A 13,008-nucleotide genomic window follows, 5' to 3' on the forward strand; every position below is an offset into this window, starting at 1 on the left:
CACTCACTGGACAATTGTAAAATTCACAAGCGTCTCGAATGCAGTGTTTCCCACGTATTCGCTCATTTCACGGTTCCGTTGGAGATGTTCTTCACCTCTTGACACAAAAAAGAAACGCAGTCGGTAGGACTCGAACCTACGCTCCCAGAGGGAATCTGATTTCTAGTCAGACGCCTTAACCACTCGGCCACGACTGCCGGTCGCAGAAGCGTCTCTCGACAAGTGCAACTGCTCCTTTTCAAGCAATCTGACGTAAGAACACGACATGGCCTCACTCGTTTCTGTAGTGCTTCCGTTGCCAGCACATTAGCCGTTACGACAGTGTATCAATTTTCGCCTGGACGGGGGCTTGAACCCGGGACCCTTTGGTTGAAAGTCTAGCGCTCTACCGACTGAGCTACCCGGTCCCTCGGCCGAGCATTGTGGTACATGCTGCATGGTGTTTGAGTGATTCGCGTGTCGTAATTACTGGCTTACGGCTCCAATGGCGACTTCACCGACTTCCCACTGACGCACCGCTGACGCTACTTTTCTGTCGTCTTAAACGATGGACATACTTGCAAGCAGCTGCGAGATCTTAAGAAAGGAAACGCTGCACCACTGCTTTTGCCACACTCGAATGAATTGAATTGCGATTCTTAAAAAGAAATGAATGCTCGCTCTGTCCAACACTTTGAAGCACATCTGCGTACTCACGAACACGGCGACGGCGCGACAAAATGACGGGGGCGCATTCGTGGGCCTGCGACTGATTTCTGCAGTACTAGCGTCCGTGCGAGGTGAACCGAGAGCCGCAACAGACAGCGGCCGTCGCGAAACAGTATTCTTAAACATAAATTTCCGTCTTGTTGAGAATGGTGTCACTGGTTTGGATCCGCTTTCACCCACGCATGTCACATGTGGGCGAAAATTTCTGCTCGTTTTTACGCAAAATCACACGCAGCCGGTAGGATTCGAACCTACGCTCCCAGAGGGAATCTGATTTCGAGTCAGACGCCTTAACCACTCGGCCACGACTGCCACTAGCGGACGATCCTCCCGACACATGCAACTGCTACTGTTTAAAGCACTGCAGTGCCAGGAAACGGCGTAGCAGCATTCTTTTCCGTAGTGCTTACACCGCTACGAGACGTGCGGCTACCAAGGTATTAAAATTTCCGCCCGAACAGGGACTTGAACCCTGGACCCTTAGGTTAAAAGCCTAATGCTCTACCGACTTAGCTATCCGGGCTCACATTACCTTAACACCCCTCCCTCTAGGCATATTGACACATTGCCTCATGTCCTTTACTGTTGGGTAGTCGTTGCGTGGAGCTGATACTGTTTAAACGTCGTCTGACTGCTGTCTAAAAACTCATCACGCTATCCTCGTAACAGCCTATCGAAGAAAGCTGACACACGATGCAAAGTGAAATTGCAGCATTTTGTACGTCTCAGCAGAGGAGCTACGTGTTTTGTCGACACTCACTGGACAATTGTAAAATTCACAAGCGTCTCGAATGCAGTGTTTCCCACGTATTCGCTCATTTCACGGTTCCGTTGGAGATGTTCTTCACCTCTTGACACAAAAAAGAAACGCAGTCGGTAGGACTCGAACCTACGCTCCCAGAGGGAATCTGATTTCTAGTCAGACGCCTTAACCACTCGGCCACGACTGCCGGTCGCAGAAGCGTCTCTCGACAAGTGCAACTGCTCCTTTTCAAGCAATCTGACGTAAGAACACGACATGGCCTCACTCGTTTCTGTAGTGCTTCCGTTGCCAGCACATTAGCCGTTACGACAGTGTATCAATTTTCGCCTGGACGGGGGCTTGAACCCGGGACCCTTTGGTTGAAAGTCTAGCGCTCTACCGACTGAGCTACCCGGTCCCTCGGCCGAGCATTGTGGTACATGCTGCATGGTGTTTGAGTGATTCGCGTGTCGTAATTACTGGCTTATGGCTCCAATGGCGACTTCACCGACTTCCCACTGACGCACCGCTGACGCTACTTTTCTGTCGTCTTAAACGATGGACATACTTGCAAGCAGCTGCGAGATCTTAAGAAAGGAAACGCTGCACCACTGCTTTTGCCACACTCGAATGAATTGAATTGCGATTCTTAAAAAGAAATGAATGCTCGCTCTGTCCAACACTTTGAAGCACATCTGCGTACTCCCGAACACGGCGACGGCGCGACAAAATGACGGGGGCGCGTTCGTGGGCCTGCGACTGATTTCTGCAGTACTAGCGTCCGTGCGAGGTGAACCGAGAGCCGCAACAGACAGCGGCCGTCGCGAAACAGTATTCTTAAACATAAATTTCCGTCTTGTTGAGAATGGTGTCACTGGTTTGGATCCGCTTTCACCCACGCATGTCACATGTGGGCGAAAATTTCTGCTCGTTTTTACGCAAAATCACACGCAGCCGGTAGGATTCGAACCTACGCTCCCAGAGGGAATCTGATTTCGAGTCAGACGCCTTAACCACTCGGCCACGACTGCCACTAGCGGACGATCCTCCCGACACATGCAACTGCTACTGTTTAAAGCACTGCAGTGCCAGGAAACGGCGTAGCAGCATTCTTTTCCGTAGTGCTTACACCGCTACGAGACGTGCGGCTATCAAGGTATTAAAATTTGCGCCCGAACAGGGACTTGAACCCTGGACCCTTAGGTTAAAAGCCTAATGCTCTACCGACTGAGCTATCCGGGCTCACGTTACTTTGACACCCCTCCCTCTAGGCATACTGACACATTGCCTCATGTCCTTTACTGTTGGGTAGTTGTTGCGTGGAGCTGTTACTGTTTAAACGTCGTCTGACTGCTGTCTAAAAACTCATCACGCTATCCTCGTAACAGCCTATCGAAGAAAGCTGACACACGATGCAAAGTGAAATTGCAGCATTTTGTACGTCTCAGCAGAGGAGCTACGTGTTTTGTCGACACTCACTGGACAATTGTAAAATTCACAAGCGTCTCGAATGCAGTGTTTCCCACGTATTCGCTCATTTCACGGTTCCGTTGGAGATGTTCTTCACCTCTTGACACAAAAAAGAAACGCAGTCGGTAGGACTCGAACCTACGCTCCCAGAGGGAATCTGATTTCTAGTCAGACGCCTTAACCACTCGGCCACGACTGCCGGTCGCAGAAGCGTCTCTCGACAAGTGCAACTGCTCCTTTTCAAGCAATCTGACGTAAGAACACGACATGGCCTCACTCGTTTCTGTAGTGCTTCCGTTGCCAGCACATTAGCCGTTACGACAGTGTATCAATTTTCGCCTGGACGGGGGCTTGAACCCGGGACCCTTTGGTTGAAAGTCTAGCGCTCTACCGACTGAGCTACCCGGTCCCTCGGCCGAGCATTGTGGTACATGCTGCATGGTGTTTGAGTGATTCGCGTGTCGTAATTACTGGCTTATGGCTCCAATGGCGACTTCACCGACTTCCCACTGACGCACCGCTGACGCTACTTTTCTGTCGTCTTAAACGATGGACATACTTGCAAGCAGCTGCGAGATCTTAAGAAAGGAAACGCTGCACCACTGCTTTTGCCACACTCGAATGAATTGAATTGCGATTCTTAAAAAGAAATGAATGCTCGCTCTGTCCAACACTTTGAAGCACATCTGCGTACTCCCGAACACGGCGACGGCGCGACAAAATGACGGGGGCGCGTTCGTGGGCCTGCGACTGATTTCTGCAGTACTAGCGTCCGTGCGAGGTGAACCGAGAGCCGCAACAGACAGCGGCCGTCGCGAAACAGTATTCTTAAACATAAATTTCCGTCTTGTTGAGAATGGTGTCACTGGTTTGGATCCGCTTTCACCCACGCATGTCACATGTGGGCGAAAATTTCTGCTCGTTTTTACGCAAAATCACACGCAGCCGGTAGGATTCGAACCTACGCTCCCAGAGGGAATCTGATTTCGAGTCAGACGCCTTAACCACTCGGCCACGACTGCCACTAGCGGACGATCCTCCCGACACATGCAACTGCTACTGTTTAAAGCACTGCAGTGCCAGGAAACGGCGTAGCAGCATTCTTTTCCGTAGTGCTTACACCGCTACGAGACGTGCGGCTACCAAGGTATTAAAATTTCCGCCCGAACAGGGACTTGAACCCTGGACCCTTAGGTTAAAAGCCTAATGCTCTACCGACTGAGCTATCCGGGCTCACATTACCTTAACACCCCTCCCTCTAGGCATACTGACACATTGCCTCATGTCCTTTACTGTTGGGTAGTCGTTGCGTGGAGCTGATACTGTTTAAACGTCGTCTGACTGCTGTCTAAAAACTCATCACGCTATCCTCGTAACAGCCTATCGAAGAAAGCTGACACACGATGCAAAGTGAAATTGCAGCATTTTGTACGTCTCAGCAGAGGAGCTACGTGTTTTGTCGACACTCACTGGACAATTGTAAAATTCACAAGCGTCTCGAATGCAGTGTTTCCCACGTATTCGCTCATTTCACGGTTCCGTTGGAGATGTTCTTCACCTCTTGACACAAAAAAGAAACGCAGTCGGTAGGACTCGAACCTACGCTCCCAGAGGGAATCTGATTTCTAGTCAGACGCCTTAACCACTCGGCCACGACTGCCGGTCGCAGAAGCGTCTCTCGACAAGTGCAACTGCTCCTTTTCAAGCAATCTGACGTAAGAACACGACATGGCCTCACTCGTTTCTGTAGTGCTTCCGTTGCCAGCACATTAGCCGTTACGACAGTGTATCAATTTTCGCCTGGACGGGGGCTTGAACCCGGGACCCTTTGGTTGAAAGTCTAGCGCTCTACCGACTGAGCTACCCGGTCCCTCGGCCGAGCATTGTGGTACATGCTGCATGGTGTTTGAGTGATTCGCGTGTCGTAATTACTGGCTTACGGCTCCAATGGCGACTTCACCGACTTCCCACTGACGCACCGCTGACGCTACTTTTCTGTCGTCTTAAACGATGGACATACTTGCAAGCAGCTGCGAGATCTTAAGAAAGGAAACGCTGCACCACTGCTTTTGCCACACTCGAATGAATTGAATTGCGATTCTTAAAAAGAAATGAATGCTCGCTCTGTCCAACACTTTGAAGCACATCTGCGTACTCACGAACACGGCGACGGCGCGACAAAATGACGGGGGCGCATTCGTGGGCCTGCGACTGATTTCTGCAGTACTAGCGTCCGTGCGAGGTGAACCGAGAGCCGCAACAGACAGCGGCCGTCGCGAAACAGTATTCTTAAACATAAATTTCCGTCTTGTTGAGAATGGTGTCACTGGTTTGGATCCGCTTTCACCCACGCATGTCACATGTGGGCGAAAATTTCTGCTCGTTTTTACGCAAAATCACACGCAGCCGGTAGGATTCGAACCTACGCTCCCAGAGGGAATCTGATTTCGAGTCAGACGCCTTAACCACTCGGCCACGACTGCCACTAGCGGACGATCCTCCCGACACATGCAACTGCTACTGTTTAAAGCACTGCAGTGCCAGGAAACGGCGTAGCAGCATTCTTTTCCGTAGTGCTTACACCGCTACGAGACGTGCGGCTACCAAGGTATTAAAATTTCCGCCCGAACAGGGACTTGAACCCTGGACCCTTAGGTTAAAAGCCTAATGCTCTACCGACTTAGCTATCCGGGCTCACATTACCTTAACACCCCTCCCTCTAGGCATATTGACACATTGCCTCATGTCCTTTACTGTTGGGTAGTCGTTGCGTGGAGCTGATACTGTTTAAACGTCGTCTGACTGCTGTCTAAAAACTCATCACGCTATCCTCGTAACAGCCTATCGAAGAAAGCTGACACACGATGCAAAGTGAAATTGCAGCATTTTGTACGTCTCAGCAGAGGAGCTACGTGTTTTGTCGACACTCACTGGACAATTGTAAAATTCACAAGCGTCTCGAATGCAGTGTTTCCCACGTATTCGCTCATTTCACGGTTCCGTTGGAGATGTTCTTCACCTCTTGACACAAAAAAGAAACGCAGTCGGTAGGACTCGAACCTACGCTCCCAGAGGGAATCTGATTTCTAGTCAGACGCCTTAACCACTCGGCCACGACTGCCGGTCGCAGAAGCGTCTCTCGACAAGTGCAACTGCTCCTTTTCAAGCAATCTGACGTAAGAACACGACATGGCCTCACTCGTTTCTGTAGTGCTTCCGTTGCCAGCACATTAGCCGTTACGACAGTGTATCAATTTTCGCCTGGACGGGGGCTTGAACCCGGGACCCTTTGGTTGAAAGTCTAGCGCTCTACCGACTGAGCTACCCGGTCCCTCGGCCGAGCATTGTGGTACATGCTGCATGGTGTTTGAGTGATTCGCGTGTCGTAATTACTGGCTTATGGCTCCAATGGCGACTTCACCGACTTCCCACTGACGCACCGCTGACGCTACTTTTCTGTCGTCTTAAACGATGGACATACTTGCAAGCAGCTGCGAGATCTTAAGAAAGGAAACGCTGCACCACTGCTTTTGCCACACTCGAATGAATTGAATTGCGATTCTTAAAAAGAAATGAATGCTCGCTCTGTCCAACACTTTGAAGCACATCTGCGTACTCCCGAACACGGCGACGGCGCGACAAAATGACGGGGGCGCGTTCGTGGGCCTGCGACTGATTTCTGCAGTACTAGCGTCCGTGCGAGGTGAACCGAGAGCCGCAACAGACAGCGGCCGTCGCGAAACAGTATTCTTAAACATAAATTTCCGTCTTGTTGAGAATGGTGTCACTGGTTTGGATCCGCTTTCACCCACGCATGTCACATGTGGGCGAAAATTTCTGCTCGTTTTTACGCAAAATCACACGCAGCCGGTAGGATTCGAACCTACGCTCCCAGAGGGAATCTGATTTCGAGTCAGACGCCTTAACCACTCGGCCACGACTGCCACTAGCGGACGATCCTCCCGACACATGCAACTGCTACTGTTTAAAGCACTGCAGTGCCAGGAAACGGCGTAGCAGCATTCTTTTCCGTAGTGCTTACACCGCTACGAGACGTGCGGCTATCAAGGTATTAAAATTTGCGCCCGAACAGGGACTTGAACCCTGGACCCTTAGGTTAAAAGCCTAATGCTCTACCGACTGAGCTATCCGGGCTCACGTTACTTTGACACCCCTCCCTCTAGGCATACTGACACATTGCCTCATGTCCTTTACTGTTGGGTAGTTGTTGCGTGGAGCTGTTACTGTTTAAACGTCGTCTGACTGCTGTCTAAAAACTCATCACGCTATCCTCGTAACAGCCTATCGAAGAAAGCTGACACACGATGCAAAGTGAAATTGCAGCATTTTGTACGTCTCAGCAGAGGAGCTACGTGTTTTGTCGACACTCACTGGACAATTGTAAAATTCACAAGCGTCTCGAATGCAGTGTTTCCCACGTATTCGCTCATTTCACGGTTCCGTTGGAGATGTTCTTCACCTCTTGACACAAAAAAGAAACGCAGTCGGTAGGACTCGAACCTACGCTCCCAGAGGGAATCTGATTTCTAGTCAGACGCCTTAACCACTCGGCCACGACTGCCGGTCGCAGAAGCGTCTCTCGACAAGTGCAACTGCTCCTTTTCAAGCAATCTGACGTAAGAACACGACATGGCCTCACTCGTTTCTGTAGTGCTTCCGTTGCCAGCACATTAGCCGTTACGACAGTGTATCAATTTTCGCCTGGACGGGGGCTTGAACCCGGGACCCTTTGGTTGAAAGTCTAGCGCTCTACCGACTGAGCTACCCGGTCCCTCGGCCGAGCATTGTGGTACATGCTGCATGGTGTTTGAGTGATTCGCGTGTCGTAATTACTGGCTTATGGCTCCAATGGCGACTTCACCGACTTCCCACTGACGCACCGCTGACGCTACTTTTCTGTCGTCTTAAACGATGGACATACTTGCAAGCAGCTGCGAGATCTTAAGAAAGGAAACGCTGCACCACTGCTTTTGCCACACTCGAATGAATTGAATTGCGATTCTTAAAAAGAAATGAATGCTCGCTCTGTCCAACACTTTGAAGCACATCTGCGTACTCCCGAACACGGCGACGGCGCGACAAAATGACGGGGGCGCGTTCGTGGGCCTGCGACTGATTTCTGCAGTACTAGCGTCCGTGCGAGGTGAACCGAGAGCCGCAACAGACAGCGGCCGTCGCGAAACAGTATTCTTAAACATAAATTTCCGTCTTGTTGAGAATGGTGTCACTGGTTTGGATCCGCTTTCACCCACGCATGTCACATGTGGGCGAAAATTTCTGCTCGTTTTTACGCAAAATCACACGCAGCCGGTAGGATTCGAACCTACGCTCCCAGAGGGAATCTGATTTCGAGTCAGACGCCTTAACCACTCGGCCACGACTGCCACTAGCGGACGATCCTCCCGACACATGCAACTGCTACTGTTTAAAGCACTGCAGTGCCAGGAAACTGCGTAGCAGCATTCTTTTCCGTAGTGCTTACACCGCTACGAGACGTGCGGCTATCAAGGTATTAAAATTTGCGCCCGAACAGGGACTTGAACCCTGGACCCTTAGGTTAAAAGCCTAATGCTCTACCGACTGAGCTATCCGGGCTCACGTTACTTTGACACCCCTCCCTCTAGGCATACTGACACATTGCCTCATGTCCTTTACTGTTGGGTAGTTGTTGCGTGGAGCTGTTACTGTTTAAACGTCGTCTGACTGCTGTCTAAAAACTCATCACGCTATCCTCGTAACAGCCTATCGAAGAAAGCTGACACACGATGCAAAGTGAAATTGCAGCATTTTGTACGTCTCAGCAGAGGAGCTACGTGTTTTGTCGACACTCACTGGACAATTGTAAAATTCACAAGCGTCTCGAATGCAGTGTTTCCCACGTATTCGCTCATTTCACGGTTCCGTTGGAGATGTTCTTCACCTCTTGACACAAAAAAGAAACGCAGTCGGTAGGACTCGAACCTACGCTCCCAGAGGGAATCTGATTTCTAGTCAGACGCCTTAACCACTCGGCCACGACTGCCGGTCGCAGAAGCGTCTCTCGACAAGTGCAACTGCTCCTTTTCAAGCAATCTGACGTAAGAACACGACATGGCCTCACTCGTTTCTGTAGTGCTTCCGTTGCCAGCACATTAGCCGTTACGACAGTGTATCAATTTTCGCCTGGACGGGGGCTTGAACCCGGGACCCTTTGGTTGAAAGTCTAGCGCTCTACCGACTGAGCTACCCGGTCCCTCGGCCGAGCATTGTGGTACATGCTGCATGGTGTTTGAGTGATTCGCGTGTCGTAATTACTGGCTTATGGCTCCAATGGCGACTTCACCGACTTCCCACTGACGCACCGCTGACGCTACTTTTCTGTCGTCTTAAACGATGGACATACTTGCAAGCAGCTGCGAGATCTTAAGAAAGGAAACGCTGCACCACTGCTTTTGCCACACTCGAATGAATTGAATTGCGATTCTTAAAAAGAAATGAATGCTCGCTCTGTCCAACACTTTGAAGCACATCTGCGTACTCCCGAACACGGCGACGGCGCGACAAAATGACGGGGGCGCGTTCGTGGGCCTGCGACTGATTTCTGCAGTACTAGCGTCCGTGCGAGGTGAACCGAGTGCCGCAACAGACAGCGGCCGTCGCGAAACAGTATTCTTAAACATAAATTTCCGTCTTGTTGAGAATGGTGTCACTGGTTTGGATCCGCTTTCACCCACGCATGTCACATGTGGGCGAAAATTTCTGCTCGTTTTTACGCAAAATCACACGCAGCCGGTAGGATTCGAACCTACGCTCCCAGAGGGAATCTGATTTCGAGTCAGACGCCTTAACCACTCGGCCACGACTGCCACTAGCGGACGATCCTCCCGACACATGCAACTGCTACTGTTTAAAGCACTGCAGTGCCAGGAAACGGCGTAGCAGCATTCTTTTCCGTAGTGCTTACACCGCTACGAGACGTGCGGCTATCAAGGTATTAAAATTTGCGCCCGAACAGGGACTTGAACCCTGGACCCTTAGGTTAAAAGCCTAATGCTCTACCGACTGAGCTATCCGGGCTCACGTTACTTTGACACCCCTCCCTCTAGGCATACTGACACATTGCCTCATGTCCTTTACTGTTGGGTAGTTGTTGCGTGGAGCTGTTACTGTTTAAACGTCGTCTGACTGCTGTCTAAAAACTCATCACGCTATCCTCGTAACAGCCTATCGAAGAAAGCTGACACACGATGCAAAGTGAAATTGCAGCATTTTGTACGTCTCAGCAGAGGAGCTACGTGTTTTGTCGACACTCACTGGACAATTGTAAAATTCACAAGCGTCTCGAATGCAGTGTTTCCCACGTATTCGCTCATTTCACGGTTCCGTTGGAGATGTTCTTCACCTCTTGACACAAAAAAGAAACGCAGTCGGTAGGACTCGAACCTACGCTCCCAGAGGGAATCTGATTTCTAGTCAGACGCCTTAACCACTCGGCCACGACTGCCGGTCGCAGAAGCGTCTCTCGACAAGTGCAACTGCTCCTTTTCAAGCAATCTGACGTAAGAACACGACATGGCCTCACTCGTTTCTGTAGTGCTTCCGTTGCCAGCACATTAGCCGTTACGACAGTGTATCAATTTTCGCCTGGACGGGGGCTTGAACCCGGGACCCTTTGGTTGAAAGTCTAGCGCTCTACCGACTGAGCTACCCGGTCCCTCGGCCGAGCATTGTGGTACATGCTGCATGGTGTTTGAGTGATTCGCGTGTCGTAATTACTGGCTTATGGCTCCAATGGCGACTTCACCGACTTCCCACTGACGCACCGCTGACGCTACTTTTCTGTCGTCTTAAACGATGGACATACTTGCAAGCAGCTGCGAGATCTTAAGAAAGGAAACGCTGCACCACTGCTTTTGCCACACTCGAATGAATTGAATTGCGATTCTTAAAAAGAAATGAATGCTCGCTCTGTCCAACACTTTGAAGCACATCTGCGTACTCCCGAACACGGCGACGGCGCGACAAAATGACGGGGGCGCGTTCGTGGGCCTGCGACTGATTTCTGCAGTACTAGCGTCCGTGCGAGGTGAACCGAGTGCCGCAACAGACAGCGGCCGTCGCGAAACAGTATTCTTAAACATAAATTTCCGTCTTGTTGAGAATGGTGTCACTGGTTTGGATCCGCTTTCACCCACGCATGTCACATGTGGGCGAAAATTTCTGCTCGTTTTTACGCAAAATCACACGCAGCCGGTAGGATTCGAACCTACGCTCCTAGAGGGAATCTGATTTCGAGTCAGACGCCTTAACCACTCGGCCACGACTGCCACTAGCGGACGATCCTCCCGACACATGCAACTGCTACTGTTTAAAGCACTGCAGTGCCAGGAAACGGCGTAGCAGCATTCTTTTCCGTAGTGCTTACACCGCTACGAGACGTGCGGCTATCAAGGTATTAAAATTTGCGCCCGAACAGGGACTTGAACCCTGGACCCTTAGGTTAAAAGCCTAATGCTCTACCGACTGAGCTATCCGGGCTCACGTTACTTTGACACCCCTCCCTCTAGGCATACTGACACATTGCCTCATGTCCTTTACTGTTGGGTAGTTGTTGCGTGGAGCTGTTACTGTTTAAACGTCGTCTGACTGCTGTCTAAAAACTCATCACGCTATCCTCGTAACAGCCTATCGAAGAAAGCTGACACACGATGCAAAGTGAAATTGCAGCATTTTGTACGTCTCAGCAGAGGAGCTACGTGTTTTGTCGACACTCACTGGACAATTGTAAAATTCACAAGCGTCTCGAATGCAGTGTTTCCCACGTATTCGCTCATTTCACGGTTCCGTTGGAGATGTTCTTCACCTCTTGACACAAAAAAGAAACGCAGTCGGTAGGACTCGAACCTACGCTCCCAGAGGGAATCTGATTTCTAGTCAGACGCCTTAACCACTCGGCCACGACTGCCGGTCGCAGAAGCGTCTCTCGACAAGTGCAACTGCTCCTTTTCAAGCAATCTGACGTAAGAACACGACATGGCCTCACTCGTTTCTGTAGTGCTTCCGTTGCCAGCACATTAGCCGTTACGACAGTGTATCAATTTTCGCCTGGACGGGGGCTTGAACCCGGGACCCTTTGGTTGAAAGTCTAGCGCTCTACCGACTGAGCTACCCGGTCCCTCGGCCGAGCATTGTGGTACATGCTGCATGGTGTTTGAGTGATTCGCGTGTCGTAATTACTGGCTTATGGCTCCAATGGCGACTTCACCGACTTCCCACTGACGCACCGCTGACGCTACTTTTCTGTCGTCTTAAACGATGGACATACTTGCAAGCAGCTGCGAGATCTTAAGAAAGGAAACGCTGCACCACTGCTTTTGCCACACTCGAATGAATTGAATTGCGATTCTTAAAAAGAAATGAATGCTCGCTCTGTCCAACACTTTGAAGCACATCTGCGTACTCCCGAACACGGCGACGGCGCGACAAAATGACGGGGGCGCGTTCGTGGGCCTGCGACTGATTTCTGCAGTACTAGCGTCCGTGCGAGGTGAACCGAGTGCCGCAACAGACAGCGGCCGTCGCGAAACAGTATTCTTAAACATAAATTTCCGTCTTGTTGAGAATGGTGTCACTGGTTTGGATCCGCTTTCACCCACGCATGTCACATGTGGGCGAAAATTTCTGCTCGTTTTTACGCAAAATCACACGCAGCCGGTAGGATTCGAACCTACGCTCCCAGAGGGAATCTGATTTCGAGTCAGACGCCTTAACCACTCGGCCACGACTGCCACTAGCGGACGATCCTCCCGACACATGCAACTGCTACTGTTTAAAGCACTGCAGTGCCAGGAAACGGCGTAGCAGCATTCTTTTCCGTAGTGCTTACACCGCTACGAGACGTGCGGCTATCAAGGTATTAAAATTTGCGCCCGAACAGGGACTTGAACCCTGGACCCTTAGGTTAAAAGCCTAATGCTCTACCGACTGAGCTATCCGGGCTCACGTTACTTTGACACCCCTCCCTCTAGGCATACTGACACATTGCCTCATGTCCTTTACTGTTGGGTAGTTGTTGCGTGGAGCTGTTA

General features: G+C 50.7%; 27 non-coding genes across 27 annotated transcripts; all 27 read right to left on the bottom strand.

Annotated features, from left to right (window-relative positions):
• Window positions 1-115: 115 nt before the first annotated feature.
• Window positions 116-197, bottom strand: Trnas-aga (transfer RNA serine (anticodon AGA)). Its single transcript has one exon. It is a non-coding gene; the product is annotated as a tRNA-Ser (tRNA).
• Window positions 198-938: 741 nt separating this feature from the next.
• On the bottom strand, window positions 939-1,020 carry Trnas-cga (transfer RNA serine (anticodon CGA)). The gene has a single exon. It is a non-coding gene; the product is annotated as a tRNA-Ser (tRNA).
• Window positions 1,021-1,158: 138 nt separating this feature from the next.
• Window positions 1,159-1,231, bottom strand: Trnak-uuu (transfer RNA lysine (anticodon UUU)). The gene has a single exon. It is a non-coding gene; the product is annotated as a tRNA-Lys (tRNA).
• Window positions 1,232-1,576: 345 nt separating this feature from the next.
• Trnas-aga (transfer RNA serine (anticodon AGA)) lies at window positions 1,577-1,658 on the bottom strand. Its single transcript has one exon. It is a non-coding gene; the product is annotated as a tRNA-Ser (tRNA).
• A 741-nt stretch (window positions 1,659-2,399) lies between these two features.
• Window positions 2,400-2,481, bottom strand: Trnas-cga (transfer RNA serine (anticodon CGA)). Its single transcript has one exon. It is a non-coding gene; the product is annotated as a tRNA-Ser (tRNA).
• A 138-nt stretch (window positions 2,482-2,619) lies between these two features.
• Trnak-uuu (transfer RNA lysine (anticodon UUU)) lies at window positions 2,620-2,692 on the bottom strand. The gene has a single exon. It is a non-coding gene; the product is annotated as a tRNA-Lys (tRNA).
• A 345-nt stretch (window positions 2,693-3,037) lies between these two features.
• On the bottom strand, window positions 3,038-3,119 carry Trnas-aga (transfer RNA serine (anticodon AGA)). Its single transcript has one exon. It is a non-coding gene; the product is annotated as a tRNA-Ser (tRNA).
• Window positions 3,120-3,860: 741 nt separating this feature from the next.
• Trnas-cga (transfer RNA serine (anticodon CGA)) lies at window positions 3,861-3,942 on the bottom strand. Its single transcript has one exon. It is a non-coding gene; the product is annotated as a tRNA-Ser (tRNA).
• Window positions 3,943-4,080: 138 nt separating this feature from the next.
• On the bottom strand, window positions 4,081-4,153 carry Trnak-uuu (transfer RNA lysine (anticodon UUU)). Its single transcript has one exon. It is a non-coding gene; the product is annotated as a tRNA-Lys (tRNA).
• Window positions 4,154-4,498: 345 nt separating this feature from the next.
• Trnas-aga (transfer RNA serine (anticodon AGA)) lies at window positions 4,499-4,580 on the bottom strand. The gene has a single exon. It is a non-coding gene; the product is annotated as a tRNA-Ser (tRNA).
• Window positions 4,581-5,321: 741 nt separating this feature from the next.
• Trnas-cga (transfer RNA serine (anticodon CGA)) lies at window positions 5,322-5,403 on the bottom strand. Its single transcript has one exon. It is a non-coding gene; the product is annotated as a tRNA-Ser (tRNA).
• A 138-nt stretch (window positions 5,404-5,541) lies between these two features.
• Trnak-uuu (transfer RNA lysine (anticodon UUU)) lies at window positions 5,542-5,614 on the bottom strand. Its single transcript has one exon. It is a non-coding gene; the product is annotated as a tRNA-Lys (tRNA).
• Window positions 5,615-5,959: 345 nt separating this feature from the next.
• Trnas-aga (transfer RNA serine (anticodon AGA)) lies at window positions 5,960-6,041 on the bottom strand. Its single transcript has one exon. It is a non-coding gene; the product is annotated as a tRNA-Ser (tRNA).
• A 741-nt stretch (window positions 6,042-6,782) lies between these two features.
• Trnas-cga (transfer RNA serine (anticodon CGA)) lies at window positions 6,783-6,864 on the bottom strand. The gene has a single exon. It is a non-coding gene; the product is annotated as a tRNA-Ser (tRNA).
• A 138-nt stretch (window positions 6,865-7,002) lies between these two features.
• Window positions 7,003-7,075, bottom strand: Trnak-uuu (transfer RNA lysine (anticodon UUU)). Its single transcript has one exon. It is a non-coding gene; the product is annotated as a tRNA-Lys (tRNA).
• A 345-nt stretch (window positions 7,076-7,420) lies between these two features.
• On the bottom strand, window positions 7,421-7,502 carry Trnas-aga (transfer RNA serine (anticodon AGA)). Its single transcript has one exon. It is a non-coding gene; the product is annotated as a tRNA-Ser (tRNA).
• A 741-nt stretch (window positions 7,503-8,243) lies between these two features.
• On the bottom strand, window positions 8,244-8,325 carry Trnas-cga (transfer RNA serine (anticodon CGA)). The gene has a single exon. It is a non-coding gene; the product is annotated as a tRNA-Ser (tRNA).
• A 138-nt stretch (window positions 8,326-8,463) lies between these two features.
• On the bottom strand, window positions 8,464-8,536 carry Trnak-uuu (transfer RNA lysine (anticodon UUU)). Its single transcript has one exon. It is a non-coding gene; the product is annotated as a tRNA-Lys (tRNA).
• Window positions 8,537-8,881: 345 nt separating this feature from the next.
• On the bottom strand, window positions 8,882-8,963 carry Trnas-aga (transfer RNA serine (anticodon AGA)). The gene has a single exon. It is a non-coding gene; the product is annotated as a tRNA-Ser (tRNA).
• A 741-nt stretch (window positions 8,964-9,704) lies between these two features.
• Window positions 9,705-9,786, bottom strand: Trnas-cga (transfer RNA serine (anticodon CGA)). Its single transcript has one exon. It is a non-coding gene; the product is annotated as a tRNA-Ser (tRNA).
• A 138-nt stretch (window positions 9,787-9,924) lies between these two features.
• Trnak-uuu (transfer RNA lysine (anticodon UUU)) lies at window positions 9,925-9,997 on the bottom strand. Its single transcript has one exon. It is a non-coding gene; the product is annotated as a tRNA-Lys (tRNA).
• Window positions 9,998-10,342: 345 nt separating this feature from the next.
• Trnas-aga (transfer RNA serine (anticodon AGA)) lies at window positions 10,343-10,424 on the bottom strand. Its single transcript has one exon. It is a non-coding gene; the product is annotated as a tRNA-Ser (tRNA).
• Window positions 10,425-11,165: 741 nt separating this feature from the next.
• Window positions 11,166-11,247, bottom strand: Trnas-cga (transfer RNA serine (anticodon CGA)). Its single transcript has one exon. It is a non-coding gene; the product is annotated as a tRNA-Ser (tRNA).
• Window positions 11,248-11,385: 138 nt separating this feature from the next.
• Window positions 11,386-11,458, bottom strand: Trnak-uuu (transfer RNA lysine (anticodon UUU)). The gene has a single exon. It is a non-coding gene; the product is annotated as a tRNA-Lys (tRNA).
• A 345-nt stretch (window positions 11,459-11,803) lies between these two features.
• On the bottom strand, window positions 11,804-11,885 carry Trnas-aga (transfer RNA serine (anticodon AGA)). Its single transcript has one exon. It is a non-coding gene; the product is annotated as a tRNA-Ser (tRNA).
• Window positions 11,886-12,626: 741 nt separating this feature from the next.
• Window positions 12,627-12,708, bottom strand: Trnas-cga (transfer RNA serine (anticodon CGA)). The gene has a single exon. It is a non-coding gene; the product is annotated as a tRNA-Ser (tRNA).
• A 138-nt stretch (window positions 12,709-12,846) lies between these two features.
• On the bottom strand, window positions 12,847-12,919 carry Trnak-uuu (transfer RNA lysine (anticodon UUU)). Its single transcript has one exon. It is a non-coding gene; the product is annotated as a tRNA-Lys (tRNA).
• Between the last annotated feature and the right edge of the window lie 89 nt (window positions 12,920-13,008).

Source organism: Schistocerca nitens, chromosome 4 (genome assembly GCF_023898315.1).
Source record: "Schistocerca nitens isolate TAMUIC-IGC-003100 chromosome 4, iqSchNite1.1, whole genome shotgun sequence".
In the NCBI taxonomy this organism is placed as follows: Eukaryota; Metazoa; Arthropoda; class Insecta; order Orthoptera; family Acrididae; genus Schistocerca; species Schistocerca nitens.